Here is a 19,675-nt window from a genome sequence, read left to right on the forward strand (position 1 = left end):
GCGTGGTGTAACAACAGGATTCACCGGCGCAGTTTCGTCTCATGATTGCTGGCGTTCGTCTCCACGAGACGCGTCCCGAGCATGCCGTTCTACGAAGTGGAAACGTTAATTTTTGCAGTTGTCGTCAAGTAGCGGGTGGGCGCTCGCCGTGTTTGTTGGAGGAGTGCTTGTGTCGTTATCCGGTGTCGTCTAGTGGCTGGGATACCTGGCTCTCGCCCAGGAGGCCTGGGTTCGATTCCCGGTACCGGAAATGCACTTTTTATTGCTCCTCTTATGCGACTTGTCCCGACTTAGCTCGACTGACGCTCCCCTGACGCTTGCAGAAAACTACGTAAAATATGATTCGCGGCCACAAGTGACGGCGAGAGAGATGCGACATCTGTCCACCTCTTATCCGGGCACATACCTGCGGTCAACAGACTTGGAGGACTGCAAGACATTGCCACGGGGGTTGAATGCAGCTAACCACTCTGCTCAGTGTCCATCAGCGCGGGCACGTTCGTTTGCCAGTATACATATAATGGAGACCGCGTCTGACACAGCTGTTGCGAGACACAGTCGGCCGAGCTTTGCTGTGCACAGCCACTTGCAGTCGCGAGAGTTGAATTCCGCGGTGGCTCCGTGGCCGTGATCGTCTAGTGGTCAGGACATTGCGTTGTGGCCGCAACAACCCAGGCTCGAATCCGGGTCACGGCACTTTTTAAAGTTCTGCCTTGCTGTCACTGCAATGACGATAGTGACCCAGTGATTGAAATCACGGTGCCCTCCTGATTTTGTGCTCATGTTCCTCAGGCTGCAGGTGGCACTACCGATTCCTTATAAACACGCGATGCCGCCGCACCAGGGCGCTGGCAGCTGCCTGTGTAATTAATCTCTATTCGAAAAGGGCAGTCGTTCGAGGTGCGATGTTCGAGCAACCAGTCGCAGCAGATCAGGAAGCTGTGTCGTGCACTGCATTCTACAAATGCCAGGAACACTGGTGTAGGTAGCGTGGCCGAGCGGTCTAAGGCGCTGGTTTAAGGCACCAGTCTCTTCGGAGGCGTGGGTTCGAATCCCACCGCTGCCAACTTTTACTTCTCGTTTTTGTGCCATTGCGGTGTGTTCTCGTGGGGTAGAACGCAGCTCCTGTGACCGCCGCGTCGCGTAGGTAGCGTGGCCGAGCGGTCTAAGGCGCTGGTTTCAGGCACCAGTCTCTTCGGAGGCGTGGGTTCGAATCCCACCGCTGCCAACGTTTTCTGTCTCGAAAACAGGAGCACTGATTTCCCGCGAAGGAAGAAGCGCAGCGTCGGTTTCTTAAACTGTCGTAGCACAGTGGTGCGTGGTGTAACAACATGATTCACCGGCGCAGTTTCGTCTCATGATTGCTGGCGTTCGTCTCCACGAGACGCGTCCCGAGCATGCCGTTCTACGAAGTGGAAACGTTAATTTTTGCAGTTGTCGTCAAGTAGCGGGTGGGCGCTCGCCGTGTTTGTTGGAGGAGTGCTTGTGTCGTTATCCGCTGTCGTCTAGTGGCTGGGATACCTGGCTCTCGCCCAGGAGGCCTGGGTTCGATTCCCGGTACCGGAAATGCACTTTTTATTGCTCCTCTTATGCGACTTGTCCCGACTTAGCTCGACTGACGCTCCCCTGACGCTTGCAGAAAACTACGTAAAATATGATTCGCGGCCACAAGTGACGGCGAGAGAGATGCGACATCTGTCCACCTCTTATCCGGGCACATACCTGCGGTCAACAGACTTGGAGGACTGCAAGACATTGCCACGGGGGTTGAATGCAGCTAACCACTCTGCTCAGTGTCCATCAGCGCGGGCACGTTCGTTTGCCAGTATACATATAATGGAGACCGCGTCTGACACAGCTGTTGCGAGACACAGTCGGCCGAGCTTTGCTGTGCACAGCCACTTGCAGTCGCGAGAGTTGAATTCCGCGGTGGCTCCGTGGCCGTGATCGTCTAGTGGTCAGGACATTGCGTTGTGGCCGCAACAACCCAGGCTCGAATCCGGGTCACGGCACTTTTTAAAGTTCTGCCTTGCTGTCACTGCAATGACGATAGTGACCCAGTGATTGAAATCACGGTGCCCTCCTGATTTTGTGCTCATGTTCCTCAGGCTGCAGGTGGCACTACCGATTCCTTATAAACACGCGATGCCGCCGCACCAGGGCGCTGGCAGCTGCCTGTGTAATTAATCTCTATTCGAAAAGGGCAGTCGTTCGAGGTGCGATGTTCGAGCAACCAGTCGCAGCAGATCAGGAAGCTGTGTCGTGCACTGCATTCTACAAATGCCAGGAACACTGGTGTAGGTAGCGTGGCCGAGCGGTCTAAGGCGCTGGTTTAAGGCACCAGTCTCTTCGGAGGCGTGGGTTCGAATCCCACCGCTGCCAATTTTTAGTTCTCGTTTTTGTGCCATTGCGGTGTGTTCTCGTGGGTAGAACGCAGCTCCTGTGACCGCCGCGTCGCGCAGGTAGCGTGGCCGAGCGGTCTAAGGCGCTGGTTTCAGGCACCAGTCTCTTCGGAGGCGTGGGTTCGAATCCCACCGCTGCCAACGTTTTCTGTCTCGAAAACAGGAGCACTGATTTCCCGCGAAGGAAAAAGCGCAGCGTCGGTTTCTTAAACTGTCGTAGCACAGTGGTGCGTGGTGTAACAACAGGATTCACCGGCGCAGTTTCGTCTCATGATTGCTGGCGTTCGTCTCCACGAGACGCGTCCCGAGCATGCCGTTCTACGAAGTGGAAACGTTAATTTTTGCAGTTGTCGTCAAGTAGCGGGTGGGCGCTCGCCGTGTTTGTTGGAGGAGTGCTTGTGTCGTTATCCGGTGTCGTCTAGTGGCTGGGATACCTGGCTCTCGCCCAGGAGGCCTGGGTTCGATTCCCGGTACCGGAAATGCACTTTTTATTGCTCCTCTTATGCGACTTGTCCCGACTTAGCTCGACTGACGCTCCGCTGACGCTTGCAGAAAACTACGTAAAATATGATTCGCGGCCACAAGTGACGGCGAGAGAGATGCGACATCTGTCCACCTCTTATCCGGGCACATACCTGCGGTCAACAGACTTGGAGGACTGCAAGACATTGCCACGGGGGTTGAATGCAGCTAACCACTCTGCTCAGTGTCCATCAGCGCGGGCACGTTCGTTTGCCAGTATACATATAATGGAGACCGCGTCTGACACAGCTGTTGCGAGACACAGTCGGCCGAGCTTTGCTGTGCACAGCCACTTGCAGTCGCGAGAGTTGAATTCCGCGGTGGCTCCGTGGCCGTGATCGTCTAGTGGTCAGGACATTGCGTTGTGGCCGCAACAACCCAGGCTCGAATCCGGGTCACGGCACTTTTTAAAGTTCTGCCTTGCTGTCACTGCAATGACGATAGTGACCCAGTGATTGAAATCACGGTGCCCTCCTGATTTTGTGCTCATGTTCCTCAGGCTGCAGGTGGCACTACCGATTCCTTATAAACACGCGATGCCGCCGCACCAGGGCGCTGGCAGCTGCCTGTGTAATTAATCTCTATTCGAAAAGGGCAGTCGTTCGAGGTGCGATGTTCGAGCAACCAGTCGCAGCAGATCAGGAAGCTGTGTCGTGCACTGCATTCTACAAATGCCAGGAACACTGGTGTAGGTAGCGTGGCCGAGCGGTCTAAGGCGCTGGTTTAAGGCACCAGTCTCTTCGGAGGCGTGGGTTCGGATCCCACCGCTGCCAATTTTTACTTCTCGTTTTCGTGCCATTGCGGTGTGTTCTCGTGGGGTAGAACGCAGCTCCTGTGACCGCCGCGTCGCGCAGGTAGCGTGGCCGAGCGGTCTAAGGCGCTGGTTTCAGGCACCAGTCTCTTCGGAGGCGTGGGTTCGAATCCCACCGCTGCCAACGTTTTCTGTCTCGAAAACAGGAGCACTGATTTCCCGCGAAGGAAAAAGCGCAGCGTCGGTTTCTTAAACTGTCGTAGCACAGTGGTGCGTGGTGTAACAACAGGATTCACCGGCGCAGTTTCGTCTCATGATTGCTGGCGTTCGTCTCCACGAGACGCGTCCCGAGCATGCCGTTCTACGAAGTGGAAACGTTAATTTTTGCAGTTGTCGTCAAGTAGCGGTTGGGCGCTCGCCGTGTTTGTTGGAGGAGTGCTTGTGTCGTTATCCGGTGTCGTCTAGTGGCTGGGATACCTGGCTCTCGCCCAGGAGGCCTGGGTTCGATTCCCGGTACCGGAAATGCACATTTTATTGCTCCTCTTATGCGACTTGTCCCGACTTAGCTCGACTGACGCTCCGCTGACGCTTGCAGAAAACTACGTAAAATATGATTCGCGGCCACAAGTGACGGCGAGAGAGATGCGACATCTGTCCACCTCTTATCCGGGCACATACCTGCGGTCAACAGACTTGGAGGACTGCAAGACATTGCCACGGGGGTTGAATGCAGCTAACCACTCTGCTCAGTGTCCATCAGCGCGGGCACGTTCGTTTGCCAGTATACATATAATGGAGACCGCGTCTGACACAGCTGTTGCGAGACACAGTCGGCCGAGCTTTGCTGTGCACAGCCACTTGCAGTCGCGAGAGTTGAATTCCGCGGTGGCTCCGTGGCCGTGATTGTCTAGTGGTCAGGACATTGCGTTGTGGCCGCAACAACCCAGGCTCGAATCCGGGTCACGGCACTTTTTAAAGTTCTGCCTTGCTGTCACTGCAATGACGATAGTGACCCAGTGATTGAAATCACGGTGCCCTCCTGATTTTGTGCTCATGTTCCTCAGGCTGCAGGTGGCACTACCGATTCCTTATAAACACGCGATGCCGCCGCACCAGGGCGCTGGCAGCTGCCTGTGTAGTTAATCTCTATTCGAAAAGGGCAGTCGTTCGAGGTGCGATGTTCGAGCAACCAGTCGCAGCAGATCAGGAAGCTGTGTCGTGCACTGCATTCTACAAATGCCAGGAACACTGGTGTAGGTAGCGTGGCCGAGCGGTCTAAGGCGCTGGTTTAAGGCACCAGTCTCTTCGGAGGCGTGGGTTCGAATCCCACCGCTGCCAATTTTTACTTCTCGTCTTTGTGCCATTGCGGTGTGTTCTCGTGGGGTAGAACGCAGCTCCTGTGACCGCCGCGTCGCGCAGGTAGCGTGGCCGAGCGGTCTAAGGCGCTGGTTTCAGGCACCAGTCTCTTCGGAGGCGTGGGTTCGAATCCCACCGCTGCCAACGTTTTCTGTCTCGAAAACAGGAGCACTGATTTCCCGCGAAGGAAAAAGCGCAGCGTCGGTTTCTTAAACTGTCGTAGCACAGTGGTGCGTGGTGTAACAACAGGATTCACCGGCGCAGTTTCGTCTCATGATTGCTGGCGTTCGTCTCCACGAGACGCGTCCCGAGCATGCCGTTCTACGAAGTGGAAACGTTAATTTTTGCAGTTGTCGTCAAGTAGCGGGTGGGCGCTCGCCGTGTTTGTTGGAGGAGTGCTTGTGTCGTTATCCGCTGTCGTCTAGTGGCTGGGATACCTGGCTCTCGCCCAGGAGGCCTGGGTTCGATTCCCGGTACCGGAAATGCACATTTTATTGCTCCTCTTATGCGACTTGTCCCGACTTAGCTCGACTGACGCTCCGCTGACGCTTGCAGAAAACTACGTAAAATATGATTCGCGGCCACAAGTGACGGCGAGAGAGATGCGACATCTGTCCACCTCTTATCCGGGCACATACCTGCGGTCAACAGACTTGGAGGACTGCAAGACATTGCCACGGGGGTTGAATGCAGCTAACCACTCTGCTCAGTGTCCATCAGCGCGGGCACGTTCGTTTGCCAGTATACATATAATGGAGACCGCGTCTGACACAGCTGTTGCGAGACACAGTCGGCCGAGCTTTGCTGTGCACAGCCACTTGCAGTCGCGAGAGTTGAATTCCGCGGTGGCTCCGTGGCCGTGATCGTCTAGTGGTCAGGACATTGCGTTGTGGCCGCAACAACCCAGGCTCGAATCCGGGTCACGGCACTTTTTAAAGTTCTGCCTTGCTGTCACTGCAATGACGATAGTGACCCAGTGATTGAAATCACGGTGCCCTCCTGATTTTGTGCTCATGTTCCTCAGGCTGCAGGTGGCACTACCGATTCCTTATAAACACGCGATGCCGCCGCACCAGGGCGCTGGCAGCTGCCTGTGTAATTAATCTCTATTCGAAAAGGGCAGTCGTTCGAGGTGCGATGTTCGAGCAACCAGTCGCAGCAGATCAGGAAGCTGTGTCGTGCACTGCATTCTACAAATGCCAGGAACACTGGTGTAGGTAGCGTGGCCGAGCGGTCTAAGGCGCTGGTTTAAGGCACCAGTCTCTTCGGAGGCGTGGGTTCGGATCCCACCGCTGCCAATTTTTACTTCTCGTTTTTGTGCCATTGCGGTGTGTTCTCGTGGGGTAGAACGCAGCTCCTGTGACCGCCGCGTCGCGCAGGTAGCGTGGCCGAGCGGTCTAAGGCGCTGGTTTCAGGCACCAGTCTCTTCGGAGGCGTGGGTTCGAATCCCACCGCTGCCAACGTTTTCTGTCTCGAAAACAGGAGCACTGATTTCCCGCGAAGGAAAAAGCGCAGCGTCGGTTTCTTAAACTGTCGTAGCACAGTGGTGCGTGGTGTAACAACAGGATTCACCGGCGCAGTTTCGTCTCATGATTGCTGGCGTTCGTCTCCACGAGACGCGTCCCGAGCATGCCGTTCTACGAAGTGGAAACGTTAATTTTTGCAGTTGTCGTCAAGTAGCGGGTGGGCGCTCGCCGTGTTTGTTGGAGGAGTGCTTGTGTCGTTATCCGGTGTCGTCTAGTGGCTGGGATACCTGGCTCTCGCCCAGGAGGCCTGGGTTCGATTCCCGGTACCGGAAATGCACATTTTATTGCTCCTCTTATGCGACTTGTCCCGACTTAGCTCGACTGACGCTCCGCTGACGCTTGCAGAAAACTACGTAAAATATGATTCGCGGCCACAAGTGACGGCGAGAGAGATGCGACATCTGTCCACCTCTTATCCGGGCACATACCTGCGGTCAACAGACTTGGAGGACTGCAAGACATTGCCACGGGGGTTGAATGCAGCTAACCACTCTGCTCAGTGTCCATCAGCGCGGGCACGTTCGTTTGCCAGTATACATATAATGGAGACCGCGTCTGACACAGCTGTTGCGAGACACAGTCGGCCGAGCTTTGCTGTGCACAGCCACTTGCAGTCGCGAGAGTTGAATTCCGCGGTGGCTCCGTGGCCGTGATCGTCTAGTGGTCAGGACATTGCGTTGTGGCCGCAACAACCCAGGCTCGAATCCGGGTCACGGCACTTTTTAAAGTTCTGCCTTGCTGTCACTGCAATGACGATAGTGACCCAGTGATTGAAATCACGGTGCCCTCCTGATTTTGTGCTCATGTTCCTCAGGCTGCAGGTGGCACTACCGATTCCTTATAAACACGCGATGCCGCCGCACCAGGGCGCTGGCAGCTGCCTGTGTAATTAATCTCTATTCGAAAAGGGCAGTCGTTCGAGGTGCGATGTTCGAGCAACCAGTCGCAGCAGATCAGGAAGCTGTGTCGTGCACTGCATTCTACAAATGCCAGGAACACTGGTGTAGGTAGCGTGGCCGAGCGGTCTAAGGCGCTGGTTTAAGGCACCAGTCTCTTCGGAGGCGTGGGTTCGGATCCCACCGCTGCCAATTTTTACTTCTCGTTTTTGTGCCATTGCGGTGTGTTCTCGTGGGGTAGAACGCAGCTCCTGTGACCGCCGCGTCGCGCAGGTAGCGTGGCCGAGCGGTCTAAGGCGCTGGTTTCAGGCACCAGTCTCTTCGGAGGCGTGGGTTCGAATCCCACCGCTGCCAACGTTTTCTGTCTCGAAAACAGGAGCACTGATTTCCCGCGAAGGAAAAAGCGCAGCGTCGGTTTCTTAAACTGTCGTAGCACAGTGGTGCGTGGTGTAACAACAGGATTCACCGGCGCAGTTTCGTCTCATGATTGCTGGCGTTCGTCTCCACGAGACGCGTCCCGAGCATGCCGTTCTACGAAGTGGAAACGTTAATTTTTGCAGTTGTCGTCAAGTAGCGGGTGGGCGCTCGCCGTGTTTGTTGGAGGAGTGCTTGTGTCGTTATCCGGTGTCGTCTAGTGGCTGGGATACCTGGCTCTCGCCCAGGAGGCCTGGGTTCGATTCCCGGTACCGGAAATGCACATTTTATTGCTCCTCTTATGCGACTTGTCCCGACTTAGCTCGACTGACGCTCCGCTGACGCTTGCAGAAAACTACGTAAAATATGATTCGCGGCCACAAGTGACGGCGAGAGAGATGCGACATCTGTCCACCTCTTATCCGGGCACATACCTGCGGTCAACAGACTTGGAGGACTGCAAGACATTGCCACGGGGGTTGAATGCAGCTAACCACTCTGCTCAGTGTCCATCAGCGCGGGCACGTTCGTTTGCCAGTATACATATAATGGAGACCGCGTCTGACACAGCTGTTGCGAGACACAGTCGGCCGAGCTTTGCTGTGCACAGCCACTTGCAGTCGCGAGAGTTGAATTCCGCGGTGGCTCCGTGGCCGTGATCGTCTAGTGGTCAGGACATTGCGTTGTGGCCGCAACAACCCAGGCTCGAATCCGGGTCACGGCACTTTTCAGTTGCGCTTGAGACGCGCTAGTGTGAGGAGGTACCGTCCGCTCCGCCAAGCTAGCGATTGTTTACAAGTGGTGTTTGTGTCCGTCGCGTGTCGTACTACTGTTCTGTGCCTGCGTGTTGTTGTGTCTTTCGTGTTCACGTTCAATGCTGTTAGCCCGTTAAGGGTTAATTAGCGATATGTCTCGTCAGTGTCCCAGGAAGAATACCCTGAAATTTGAATTTGATAAGTCTACCCGTGCTCTGCAACCAAGCTCCCTCGAGATCCACGAATGGATTGTCGATGTCATCGGGATAACTACAGAACTGGTCCACACTGCCTATTACGATTTGGAACAATACTGTTTCTTCGTCAAGCTGCACAATCCTGTTATTATGGAGCGACTGCTGCTGAAATTCGGGGGACGCATTGAATTTCGCCATCGGAACGGAACTGTGAGTATCGTTACGCTTTCAAATGCTGATGTAGAGTTGAAAAATGTCCGTGTATTCAATCTCCCACCTGAAGTTGAAAATTGCTACCTGAAGGAGGTTTTGTCGAAGTACGGTGACGTCAGGTCTGTTAGAAATGAAATGTGGTCCAGGGATCATAAGCTGCAGTGTTATAGCGGGGTGCGATCCGTTGAAATGGCAGTAAAGGTTAATATCCCGTCGCACATTATGGTGAGTGGATACAAGGGGCTAGTTACCTATACCGGACAAATTCCCACGTGCCATATTTGTAACGAGAGTGGTCACCTGAGGCAGGATTGTCCCCGTCGCATGTTTGTTTTAAAAAACAATTTGCAACAGCGACAACGGCTTACATTTAGTGATGTCCTGATGCGAAGTAATGGAGAACAGCCCGTTGTCTCTCTGAATTCCGATACCGTGCAAGATCCCACTTTAGTGAACGACAGTGCAATGATAATGCCTATTGTAGAGGAGCAATCTGCCCCTGCTGCTAGTGACCGTAGTGCCTCCGGCAATAAGCGTCCTCGGGACTCAGCCGATATTTCTTCAGATGAGGAAGGCTCCGGTCACACCCACTCTGTGCAAAAGCAAAAAGCCAGTAATGACCCAGCACTCGAATCAGCCATTGCACTGGAGGCGGAATCAACAGGCCACCCTCATGCCAAAGTTCCATTATCAGCTAATGATGTCGTCGCTGACATGGAACCGGTCGAGGGAGCCATGCAGGCATCAATTCCAGAAGGACCCGAAAATACGAATCAGGAATGTGCTCAACATACTGCAGGCACTTCCTCGCCTACGGTAGAACAAGGCACTAAGGTGCAACTTGTTGATCAAGTCGGTAGTAGTGATCACGTTCAAGACTTCAATGACCCCCACAGTGCTGCCCAAAAACAAGAGGGACCTGCACGAGGGACAGGCATTCCAAATACAGCCGGAACCGCGCAAGACACACAGCGGCGCCGCCTGAAGCCGCAGCCAAACGTCAACGTCGGCAGGGCGCAGGCGAAACGCAACGGGAGCACACAACGGCAAAAATCACCTGACAGTAAAGGAGTTGGAAATCCTGACGTGTCAGTCAGTGTAGATCAAGACACTCGCAAAGATAGACATACAGCCTCCGCAGCTTCACAAACAGTAGTGAAGTAGCAGCGGATTTCCGACTGGATCTTCTTCCCCTACAAACATTGTACACATTGGGCGAAGTGTAAATCTCGGATTTTGTACTCACTCTACTTTGACGACCATACATGACCATTAACCTTCTCGGATGAGTCAAGCTTATAAAATATTAACTATTAACGTTAACAGGATAACGTCCGATTTGAAAAAAGTTGTGTTAAAACAATTTATCTATGAAACAGAGGCGGATGTTGCATTGTTGCAAGAAGTGTTATTCACTGATTTCACCGTGCCCGGTTTTCAAATATTTTATAATGTCCTACCGGACGCAAATACAGGAACCGCAATTTTAACTCGTGAAGGTATACCGGTGATGTTGTTGGATAAACTAGTTACAGGAAGAGGCCTAAGTTGTCAAATATTTGATGTCACTGTTGTAAATGTTTATGCACCGTCTGGTACCACCAACAGAGCTGCGAGAGCTCAATTCTTCAAGGAAGACATAATCTACTTGCTGAGGAAAAATCCTGCGTCTGTAATACTTGGTGGCGACTTCAATTGTGTAGTTAACAGGAAAGATCAGGTACCGCATTTTAACTACTCTAAGGAGCTGCATGACTTAATCAAAAACATGAAGTACAAAGATGCATGGGAAGTAAAATTCCCTACGCTAGTCAAATTCACGCATTTCACTTCGATATCATGCAGTCGGATAGATAGGCAGTATGTGTCGGAGAATCTAAGTCATAACGTGTTGGACGTGGAAGTCATCCCGACATACTGCTCGGATCACTGTGGGTTTTCTGTGACTATCAATTTAGCAAAGCAACCTACGAAATTTTACCGTAATCAGTGGATGCTTAACATTGCCCATCTCAATGATGACGAACTGGAAGAGTGGGTCACAGCCACATGGACGGCATGTTTGAAATCAGTGCATAAATACGGATCTAAAATCGAATGGTGGGTCAAGTTTGCCAAACCTAAACTTAGGCAAACCTTAAAATCATACAGTTTTCAAAAAACTAGAGATGGCAAAAAGACAATCGAATTTTACTATACGGTATTGCGAGAACTACATGACAAACACAACGTAGCTAATACTCATCTAGAGCAAATTCGCAAAATAAAAGCGAAGCTTCTAAGTATCACACGACAGCAGTTAGAGGGATTAAAGCTTAAATCAAAGGCAAAGTCTCTACTACAAGAAGAAACTACTTCAATGTTTCACCTGATCAAACACCAACTTAATAGGCGACGCAGTTTTATTGAAGACCTCACACTCGAAGACGGGACTGTACTTACAGACCAAAATGACATAGTGCGCGCAATCCAACAACATTTCGCTCACCTCTACACTAAAGACCCGACTGACGAGACTGCAAGTACTGAAATGTTGCACTTATTAACGGAAAAGATCACTAATGAAGAAAACAACTGTCTGATTGCTGCATTTGCAGAGGACGAAATATTTAATCTCGTAAAGGCGTCACCTTCCAACAAATCGGCGGGTCCAGATGGATTACCAAAAGAATTTTATCAAAAGTTTTGGCATATAATTGGTTCCACATTCACGGATGTAATAAACGAAACCTTACATGGAGGAGACTTACCAACTGAACTTAAGGAAGGAAAACTGGTCTTGATTCCGAAAAGTACAGGACGAAAGAAAATCGATAATTTTCGCCCATTAATGTTGATGAACTATGATTACAAGACCATTGCCCGAGCACTTAAGGAGAGACTCACACCACTTCTCAGAACAGTAATAAAAGGCCATCAAGCCTGCTTCCCGGGCCGGACAATCATGTCAGTCATCTCCGAATACAGGGACCTTGTTTCTATCGTCGCCGTCACCGACATCAGGTGTGCGCTATACTTCATCGATTTCTGCAAGGCATTTGACCATGTCAGCCACCGGTACGTGGATCTCATATTTAAACACCTGGCTTTTGACGATCGAGCAGTTAGTGTAATCCATCAGATGATGACCGGCATAACTGCAAAGGCTTACGTAAACGGGCAGCCGACGAAAACTATTCATATACAGAGGGGCGTTCCACAAGGGAGCCCATTATCAATGCTTTTGTATGTTCTTGCACTTGAGCCTTTGCTACGGCAACTCAGAGACAAATTAAGTGGCGTCACAATATCCGGGGTCACGCTTACAGCAAAAGCATATGCCGATGACGTGGGCGTCGTCCTTCGACACGGAGGTGACATCACAATTCTGGAAGAGACGATACGTCAATATAGTCGCGCCTCTGGTGCAAAGGTGAACATACGTAAGAGTAAAATCTTAAACCTAAGAGGATTTGACAGGGTACGCAGCCAATGGGCTACACTAGTTGATTCCCACAAAGCACTAGGTATTACTATAAACAATTGTCCTATGAAGATGGCTGCAGTAAATTGGCGGGACACGGCAAACAAAATACAGGGTGCGTTCAACGAACTTTGTTGGCGATCCGCGAATTTATTGCAGAAAGTTCAATTAATTAACACCTACATGTTTTCTAAAGCCTGTTTTGTAGCACAAATATTCCCAGCACCGAAATTACAGGTGAAAAAGGTAATGCGACTTGCCCATAGATACTTGTGGAAAGGCAACATTTTTAAAGTTAGACTCGACAGTGTGACCAAAGCAAGACTGATGGGCGGTTTAGGGCTAACTAATTTGGTCAAAAAAGCATCTGCACTTTACGTCAAAAGAACCCTGTTTATGATTAATAAGGACAGAAATAACATTACCTCCAGACTCTTCACAATTGTCCAGCCAGGTTCCCTGCAACCCCCGGTGAATGTGGGCCGACTAAACAACAAACTCACGCACGTCAAGGAATTTTATATTGAGGTCAGCTACTTAGAGGCAGGCACGGTGTACAAGTCACATATAACTACAAGAGAGATTCTAAATTCATGGCACAAATCGGATACACAAAATACCATAGAAATCAAATATCCGAACGTCATATGGCGTACTGTATGGAAAAATATTAGCCTCAAAATCCATTCAACAGACGTGGCTTCCACTTGGTACAAGGTCGTCAGCGACACTGTGCCAACCAATGAAAAACTTTATCGAATAGGACTCAGTGATACACATCACTGCATTAAGTGTGGATTAGTGGACACACTTCAACACAGATTCACGTGCAGTGGACTAGTACACAATTGGACTTGGATCAGAAGAAAGATGGCACTCCTCACCAGAAGTGATGGCCGCAATTATACGCCACAAATGCTGTTACAGCCTGAAGAGATATTTTTCCCAGAACGGAAAAATAACACTGTCATGTGGCTCATGGGTCACTACACACATTACGTCATTGGTAGAAATGGATCTGACAATTCAATTGATTTCATGGTCTACATGGAATCAGCTTACTGGGAATCCAAAAAATTCAGTAACCATAAAAACCTCTACGGCAACATGTTGCATATAGTCTTCGAGAAAACAGGCATAGGATAACAACGAACCACAACACGACAGAAACTATAAGGAAGTCACTGGCTAACAGTGACTCAGTAAACTATTATTGATCATTGAGAAATGACTACGGCCACTACAGGGTATTATATAAGAAAATACCAAAACAAAAAAAAAGTTGGTAGAGCGGTGGACTGTAGTGGAAAAAAAAAAAAAAAAAAAGTTGGGAGAGCAAAAAAAAAAAAAAAAAAAAAAAAAAAAAAGTGGCGCAACGGATAACGCGTCTGACTACGGATCAGAAGATTCCAGGTTCGAATCCTGGCAGGGTCGGCATTTTGTTAGTTGCGGGCGCGTAGCTAGGCAGTGCATTCGAATGTTTCCGCCTGCGTGCAGTGCAATGTCAATCCTGAGCATCTCGCAGCTGCATCTCGAGACGATCGTGGTAAATATCGCTTCGTGCAAGCGTCAAAAAAAAAAAAAAAAAAAGGCGCTGGTTTAAGGCACCAGTCTCTTCGGAGGCGTGGGTTCGAATCCCACCGCTGCCAATTTTTACTTCTCGTCTTTGTGCCATTGCGGTGTGTTCTCGTGGGGTAGAACGCAGCTCCTGTGACCGCCGCGTCGCGCAGGTAGCGTGGCCGAGCGGTCTAAGGCGCTGGTTTCAGGCACCAGTCTCTTCGGAGGCGTGGGTTCGAATCCCACCGCTGCCAACGTTTTCTGTCTCGAAAACAGGAGCACTGATTTCCCGCGAAGGAAAAAGCGCAGCGTCGGTTTCTTAAACTGTCGTAGCACAGTGGTGCGTGGTGTAACAACAGGATTCACCGGCGCAGTTTCGTCTCATGATTGCTGGCGTTCGTCTCCACGAGACGCGTCCCGAGCATGCCGTTCTACGAAGTGGAAACGTTAATTTTTGCAGTTGTCGTCAAGTAGCGGGTGGGCGCTCGCCGTGTTTGTTGGAGGAGTGCTTGTGTCGTTATCCGGTGTCGTCTAGTGGCTGGGATACCTGGCTCTCGCCCAGGAGGCCTGGGTTCGATTCCCGGTACCGGAAATGCACATTTTATTGCTCCTCTTATGCGACTTGTCCCGACTTAGCTCGACTGACGCTCCGCTGACGCTTGCAGAAAACTACGTAAAATATGATTCGCGGCCACAAGTGACGGCGAGAGAGATGCGACATCTGTCCACCTCTTATCCGGGCACATACCTGCGGTCAACAGACTTGGAGGACTGCAAGACATTGCCACGGGGGTTGAATGCAGCTAACCACTCTGCTCAGTGTCCATCAGCGCGGGCACGTTCGTTTGCCAGTATACATATAATGGAGACCGCGTCTGACACAGTTGTTGCGAGACACAGTCGGCCGAGCTTTGCTGTGCACAGCCACTTGCAGTCGCGAGAGTTGAATTCCGCGGTGGCTCCGTGGCCGTGATCGTCTAGTGGTCAGGACATTGCGTTGTGGCCGCAACAACCCAGGCTCGAATCCGGGTCACGGCACTTTTTAAAGTTCTGCCTTGCTGTCGCTGCAATGACGATAGTGACCCAGTGATTGAAATCACGGTGCCCTCCTGATTTTGTGCTCATGTTCCTCAGGCTGCAGGTGGCACTACCGATTCCTTATAAACACGCGATGCCGCCGCACCAGGGCGCTGGCAGCTGCCTGTGTAATTAATCTCTATTCGAAAAGGGCAGTCGTTCGAGGTGCGATGTTCGAGCAACCAGTCGCAGCAGATCAGGAAGCTGTGTCGTGCACTGCATTCTACAAATGCCAGGAACACTGGTGTAGGTAGCGTGGCCGAGCGGCGTTCAGTTCCGCTTGCGACGCCGTACAGGTCGCACGTGTTGTGCCTTCGCTCCGCAATAGCGTGTGCAAGCCGTGACTACTTTCGTTGTTTACGTTGTTTGCTAGATTTGCTGTCTTGTGCATCCGTCACTTCACTTCGCTTTTAGTGTTTTGTGTCGTTCTGTGTTAGCGGTCTCGACCGTTTAATAAGTGGATATGTCGTCCAGGTTGTTCCCAAGGAAATGTACTCTGTGTTTCGAATTTGACAAGTCTACACGTCATGTTCAACCGAGTTCCATGGAAGTTCACGATTTCATAGTGGATGTCATTGGTATTACGTCTGACCAGGTTCATACTGCCTATTACGACACAGATCTCTACTGTTTCTTCGTCAAGTTGTTAAACCCTGTGTTACTGGAGAGGATTCTGTTAAAACATGGTAGCAGAGCTGAGTTCCGTCATCGTGACGCCTCGGTGAGTACTGTTCTCATATCCAATGCTGATGTAGAATATAAAAATGTCCGTGTGTACAACCTGCCGCCGGAAGTTGAAAACTGTTATTTACGTGAGATTTTGACGAAGTATGGGGAGGTCAAGCAAATCCGTAACGAACGTTGGTCTAGCCAACATCGGTTACAGTGTTTTAGTGGCGTCCGGTCAGTCGAAATGCACGTCAAGCAAGATATCCCCTCCCATCTTATTGTTTGTGGGTATAAAGTGCATGTCACCTACAGTGGGCAACCAGGCACATGCTTTATTTGTAACGAAACTGGCCACTTGCGTACGAACTGCCCTAAACGTGTCTTTGTTCTCAAAAGTACTTTGGAACAGCGTAGAAAATTGACATTGGCCGATCTTGTTAGGGAGGCACCAATCACGGACATCGAACGCCCTAGTGATAGTGAAATATTGCCCCCAGAGCCTGGTTTGCCTGTTGCCGACTTTCCACCCTTTCCTTCAAAACCGGTTACAGATCCGCCTGCTTCCAAATCTGACGTGCAGCTGCTGAGCCACAAACGGCGACGAACGTGTGATGATGATAGTCCGGACGAAGATCTCCAGGAATTAGAACATGACGTCCCGAAAGAGATGCCGGTTACGGTTCCTAACTCACGTTTTTCTGAACCGTCGCACGCAGCTGTCGACGTTGCGGCTATTGACGTCATTCCGAGTGACGTACAGGCAGCTTTGGCATCACAACAGCCGAGCCCGCCGCCTGAAGTCGCGACGTCACCACAGGACGAATCACAACAAGCGCGTGCTCCCGATAAGCATAACGAGGAAGGCAGTATTTGTGTACAAACTGAAGGAAGTCAAAGTCCGTCTACAAACAAACACGCAGTTCGTGCTAGTGACAACAAACAAACTTGTCCACCTTCTGAGTCAGTTCTTTCTGCAGATCAGATGGCTGAGGCGTCACATCCCGTTATGGACTGCGAAGTCACTCAGGACCCTCCCACGCCTCCGTCTGCCGATGTGTTCCCTAGCAGAGCACGTAGTAGGACCAAAGTTCAACCGAACGTCAACGCAGTACGGAAGAAAAACAAACCCAACGACACCCAAGTGACTGTTCGTGATCCTCCCGACAATGCAGACCATTCCGAAGTTTCTATGCCCTTGTAATGCGACCAGTGTTGTTTAGTGACCCTTTCCGTACCTCACTGTACTAATGGCACAAGCGTACAAATTCGTCTCCCTGAACATAAATAAGATTCGATCTGATCTCAAAATTGCGGCCCTACAGCAGTTTCTATACGAATCTGACGCTGATATTGTGTTGTTACAGGAAGTTACTGTTTTGAATCTCTTCATCTCTGGTTTTAAAACCATATCAAACGTTGCTCCTGAGGAAAGTACAGGTACCGCACTTTTAATACGGGAAGGTATTCCAGTTGGGGAGATCGAGTTTTTAGATTCCGGTCGAGGAGTGGGCTGTAAAATTTTTGATGTCACCCTTGTTAACTTATATGCCCCGTCAGGCAACAGCAACAAATTCGAACGGTCACGTTTTTATAAGGAGGATGTTACGTATCTGTTGCGGGGAAGTCCTCAACACCTGATAATAGGAGGTGACTTTAACTGTGTTCTACGTAAAAACGATCAGTCCCCTAATTTTAACTACTGTAAAGAACTGCACGAGCTAGTTAAGAATATTAAGCTGAAAGATGCTTGGGAACTGCAGTATCCTACTTTAGTTAAATTCACTTTTTTCACCGTTACTTCATGCAGCCGTCTGGATAGAATTTATCTATCGGACTTTATCAGTGACCGACTCCTAGCGGTTGACGTAATCCCGGCTAGTTTTACCGACCATTGCGCTGTTGCGGCAACAATTCACTTAAATCGACAGCCTACCAAATTATTTCGTTCCCCGTGGATGTTAAACATATCGCATCTGGCGGACGCTGAATTATTTGACGTTATCAGACATGTGTGGGAAACTTGTTTGCGTTCCATCACTTTTTATCCGACTAAAGCGATGTGGTGGACCACTGTTGCCAAACCAAAGCTTCGAAAAAGTCTCATTTATTATAGTGCTCAGAAAGCACGCGCCTGCAAGAAGACCTTTGAGTTTTACTACACTGTGTTGCGACAATTGTATGATTCATCCACTGCGACCAACACTAACTTTCCATCAATTCAACGTGTCAAGGCTAAACTTGTCAGCTTGAAGCGTCAACAATTGGAAGGTCTGAAAGTTAAATCCAAACCTAAATCTGTTTTAGCCGACGAAATGACATCTATGTACCATTTATTCAAGCATTTATCACGCCGCCGCCGGGCTTTCATTGATGTTTTGGAAAGAGATAATGGGGAATTACTCTCTACTCAAGCGGCCATTATTAGTGAAATTCACCAACATTTCCAACGACTGTATTCCAGTGAGATTGTCAATGAACCTGCTGTCAGTGCAGTGGTCAATGTTTTTGATAGGGCGATTAGTCCTGCTGACAATGTCGACTTTTTATCGGATTTCACTCCCGAGGAAGTTTTAGCCTTGATCTCCAAGTCGCCTTCCTTTAAATCGCCTGGTCCTGATGGTTTGCCCAAGGAATTTTATACCAAATTCTGGAATGTCCTTGGTGGTACTTTTACTGAAATTGTTAATGAAGTCATGAGTGGTGGTCCTCTTCCTGCCGACTTGAAAGTGGGTAGAATTGTTTTAGTCCCGAAGAGAACTGGTCACAAGCGAGTTGATAATCTCCGTCCAATCACATTATTGAACTTTGATTATAAAACGATTGCCCGAGCGATTAATAGCAGAATGGCCCCCATCCTTGGGAAAGTTATTTATTCACATCAGTCTTGCCTTCCAGGGAGATCCATTATGACTCCGGTTGCAGAGTACAGAGACGTTATTTCAGTAGCGGCCGTAACCAACATCAAATGTGCTTTCCTTTTTCTTGACTTTTGCAAAGCTTTTGACCGCGTTAGTCATCACTATTTAGAACGCATCCTGCAACGAATTGGACTCGAAGAACGAGCTGTGGCAGTCATTCGGAATATGATAACCGGCATTACTGCTAGGATCACAGTTAACGGTCAGCTGACACAAGCTGTTAGCATACGACGCGGTGTACCGCAAGGCAGTCCGTTGTCGATGTCGCTCTTTGTTTTGTCGCTCGAGCCATTTCTGAAGAGATTGTGTATCACATTAAGTGGCCTTTCTGTCTTAGGGAGCAATCTTACTGTGAGGGCTTACGCCGATGATGTTGCTGTTATCCTACGTCATGAGTCTGAAGTGGCCCAATTGCGGGCTGAGATTGATACTTACAGCACTGCTTCTGGGGCGAAACTCAGTGAGGGTAAATGTAAGGTTCTACGCTTACGGGGCTTCGAATCTCTTGCTATACCGTGGGCGCAGATCGTCGAACAACATGTTGCTCTGGGTATCATCATCGATAGGTGTCCCTTACGTATGGCAGCTAAAAACTGGAAACTTACTGCCAATCGCATACAGGGAGCTATAGTGGAAAACACCTGGCGATCGACAAATATCCTCCAGAAGATCAGGATTTTGAATACATACATACTCTGTAAAGCTTATTATGTCGCTCAGGTGTTCCCTCTTCCCAAAATGCAAGCCCATAAGATCATGCGTTTGTCCAGCAGGTTTGTGTGGCTCGGTCATATTTTTAAGTTAACCTATACCACACTGTCTAAGTCAGTGCAAGCTGGGGGCCTGCAACTCAATGATATCCGTCGAAAGGCGACAGCACTCTATATAAAACGCACAACTGTGATAATTACCACGATGCCCCATACTATCACATCGAAGCTGTTTCGCATTGTTCGCCC

General features: G+C 50.1%; 19 non-coding genes across 19 annotated transcripts; all 19 read left to right on the plus strand.

The window, feature by feature from the left end:
* The first annotated feature begins 178 nt into the window (after positions 1–178).
* Trnae-cuc lies at positions 179–250 on the plus strand. The gene has a single exon. It is a non-coding gene; the product is annotated as a tRNA-Glu (tRNA).
* A 734-nt stretch (positions 251–984) lies between these two features.
* Positions 985–1,066, plus strand: Trnal-aag. Its single transcript has one exon. It is a non-coding gene; the product is annotated as a tRNA-Leu (tRNA).
* Positions 1,067–1,146: 80 nt separating this feature from the next.
* On the plus strand, positions 1,147–1,228 carry Trnal-cag. The gene has a single exon. It is a non-coding gene; the product is annotated as a tRNA-Leu (tRNA).
* Positions 1,229–2,300: 1,072 nt separating this feature from the next.
* On the plus strand, positions 2,301–2,382 carry Trnal-aag. Its single transcript has one exon. It is a non-coding gene; the product is annotated as a tRNA-Leu (tRNA).
* Positions 2,383–2,461: 79 nt separating this feature from the next.
* Trnal-cag lies at positions 2,462–2,543 on the plus strand. The gene has a single exon. It is a non-coding gene; the product is annotated as a tRNA-Leu (tRNA).
* A 266-nt stretch (positions 2,544–2,809) lies between these two features.
* Trnae-cuc lies at positions 2,810–2,881 on the plus strand. The gene has a single exon. It is a non-coding gene; the product is annotated as a tRNA-Glu (tRNA).
* A 734-nt stretch (positions 2,882–3,615) lies between these two features.
* On the plus strand, positions 3,616–3,697 carry Trnal-aag. Its single transcript has one exon. It is a non-coding gene; the product is annotated as a tRNA-Leu (tRNA).
* An 80-nt stretch (positions 3,698–3,777) lies between these two features.
* On the plus strand, positions 3,778–3,859 carry Trnal-cag. Its single transcript has one exon. It is a non-coding gene; the product is annotated as a tRNA-Leu (tRNA).
* Positions 3,860–4,125: 266 nt separating this feature from the next.
* Positions 4,126–4,197, plus strand: Trnae-cuc. Its single transcript has one exon. It is a non-coding gene; the product is annotated as a tRNA-Glu (tRNA).
* A 734-nt stretch (positions 4,198–4,931) lies between these two features.
* Positions 4,932–5,013, plus strand: Trnal-aag. The gene has a single exon. It is a non-coding gene; the product is annotated as a tRNA-Leu (tRNA).
* An 80-nt stretch (positions 5,014–5,093) lies between these two features.
* On the plus strand, positions 5,094–5,175 carry Trnal-cag. The gene has a single exon. It is a non-coding gene; the product is annotated as a tRNA-Leu (tRNA).
* A 1,072-nt stretch (positions 5,176–6,247) lies between these two features.
* On the plus strand, positions 6,248–6,329 carry Trnal-aag. Its single transcript has one exon. It is a non-coding gene; the product is annotated as a tRNA-Leu (tRNA).
* An 80-nt stretch (positions 6,330–6,409) lies between these two features.
* Trnal-cag lies at positions 6,410–6,491 on the plus strand. The gene has a single exon. It is a non-coding gene; the product is annotated as a tRNA-Leu (tRNA).
* A 266-nt stretch (positions 6,492–6,757) lies between these two features.
* Trnae-cuc lies at positions 6,758–6,829 on the plus strand. The gene has a single exon. It is a non-coding gene; the product is annotated as a tRNA-Glu (tRNA).
* A 734-nt stretch (positions 6,830–7,563) lies between these two features.
* Positions 7,564–7,645, plus strand: Trnal-aag. The gene has a single exon. It is a non-coding gene; the product is annotated as a tRNA-Leu (tRNA).
* An 80-nt stretch (positions 7,646–7,725) lies between these two features.
* Positions 7,726–7,807, plus strand: Trnal-cag. Its single transcript has one exon. It is a non-coding gene; the product is annotated as a tRNA-Leu (tRNA).
* Positions 7,808–8,073: 266 nt separating this feature from the next.
* Trnae-cuc lies at positions 8,074–8,145 on the plus strand. The gene has a single exon. It is a non-coding gene; the product is annotated as a tRNA-Glu (tRNA).
* Positions 8,146–14,224: 6,079 nt separating this feature from the next.
* On the plus strand, positions 14,225–14,306 carry Trnal-cag. Its single transcript has one exon. It is a non-coding gene; the product is annotated as a tRNA-Leu (tRNA).
* Positions 14,307–14,572: 266 nt separating this feature from the next.
* On the plus strand, positions 14,573–14,644 carry Trnae-cuc. The gene has a single exon. It is a non-coding gene; the product is annotated as a tRNA-Glu (tRNA).
* The last annotated feature ends 5,031 nt before the right edge of the window (positions 14,645–19,675 follow it).

This window comes from Schistocerca piceifrons, unplaced genomic scaffold (genome assembly GCF_021461385.2).
Source record: "Schistocerca piceifrons isolate TAMUIC-IGC-003096 unplaced genomic scaffold, iqSchPice1.1 HiC_scaffold_1764, whole genome shotgun sequence".
NCBI lineage: Eukaryota > Metazoa > Arthropoda > Insecta > Orthoptera > Acrididae > Schistocerca > Schistocerca piceifrons.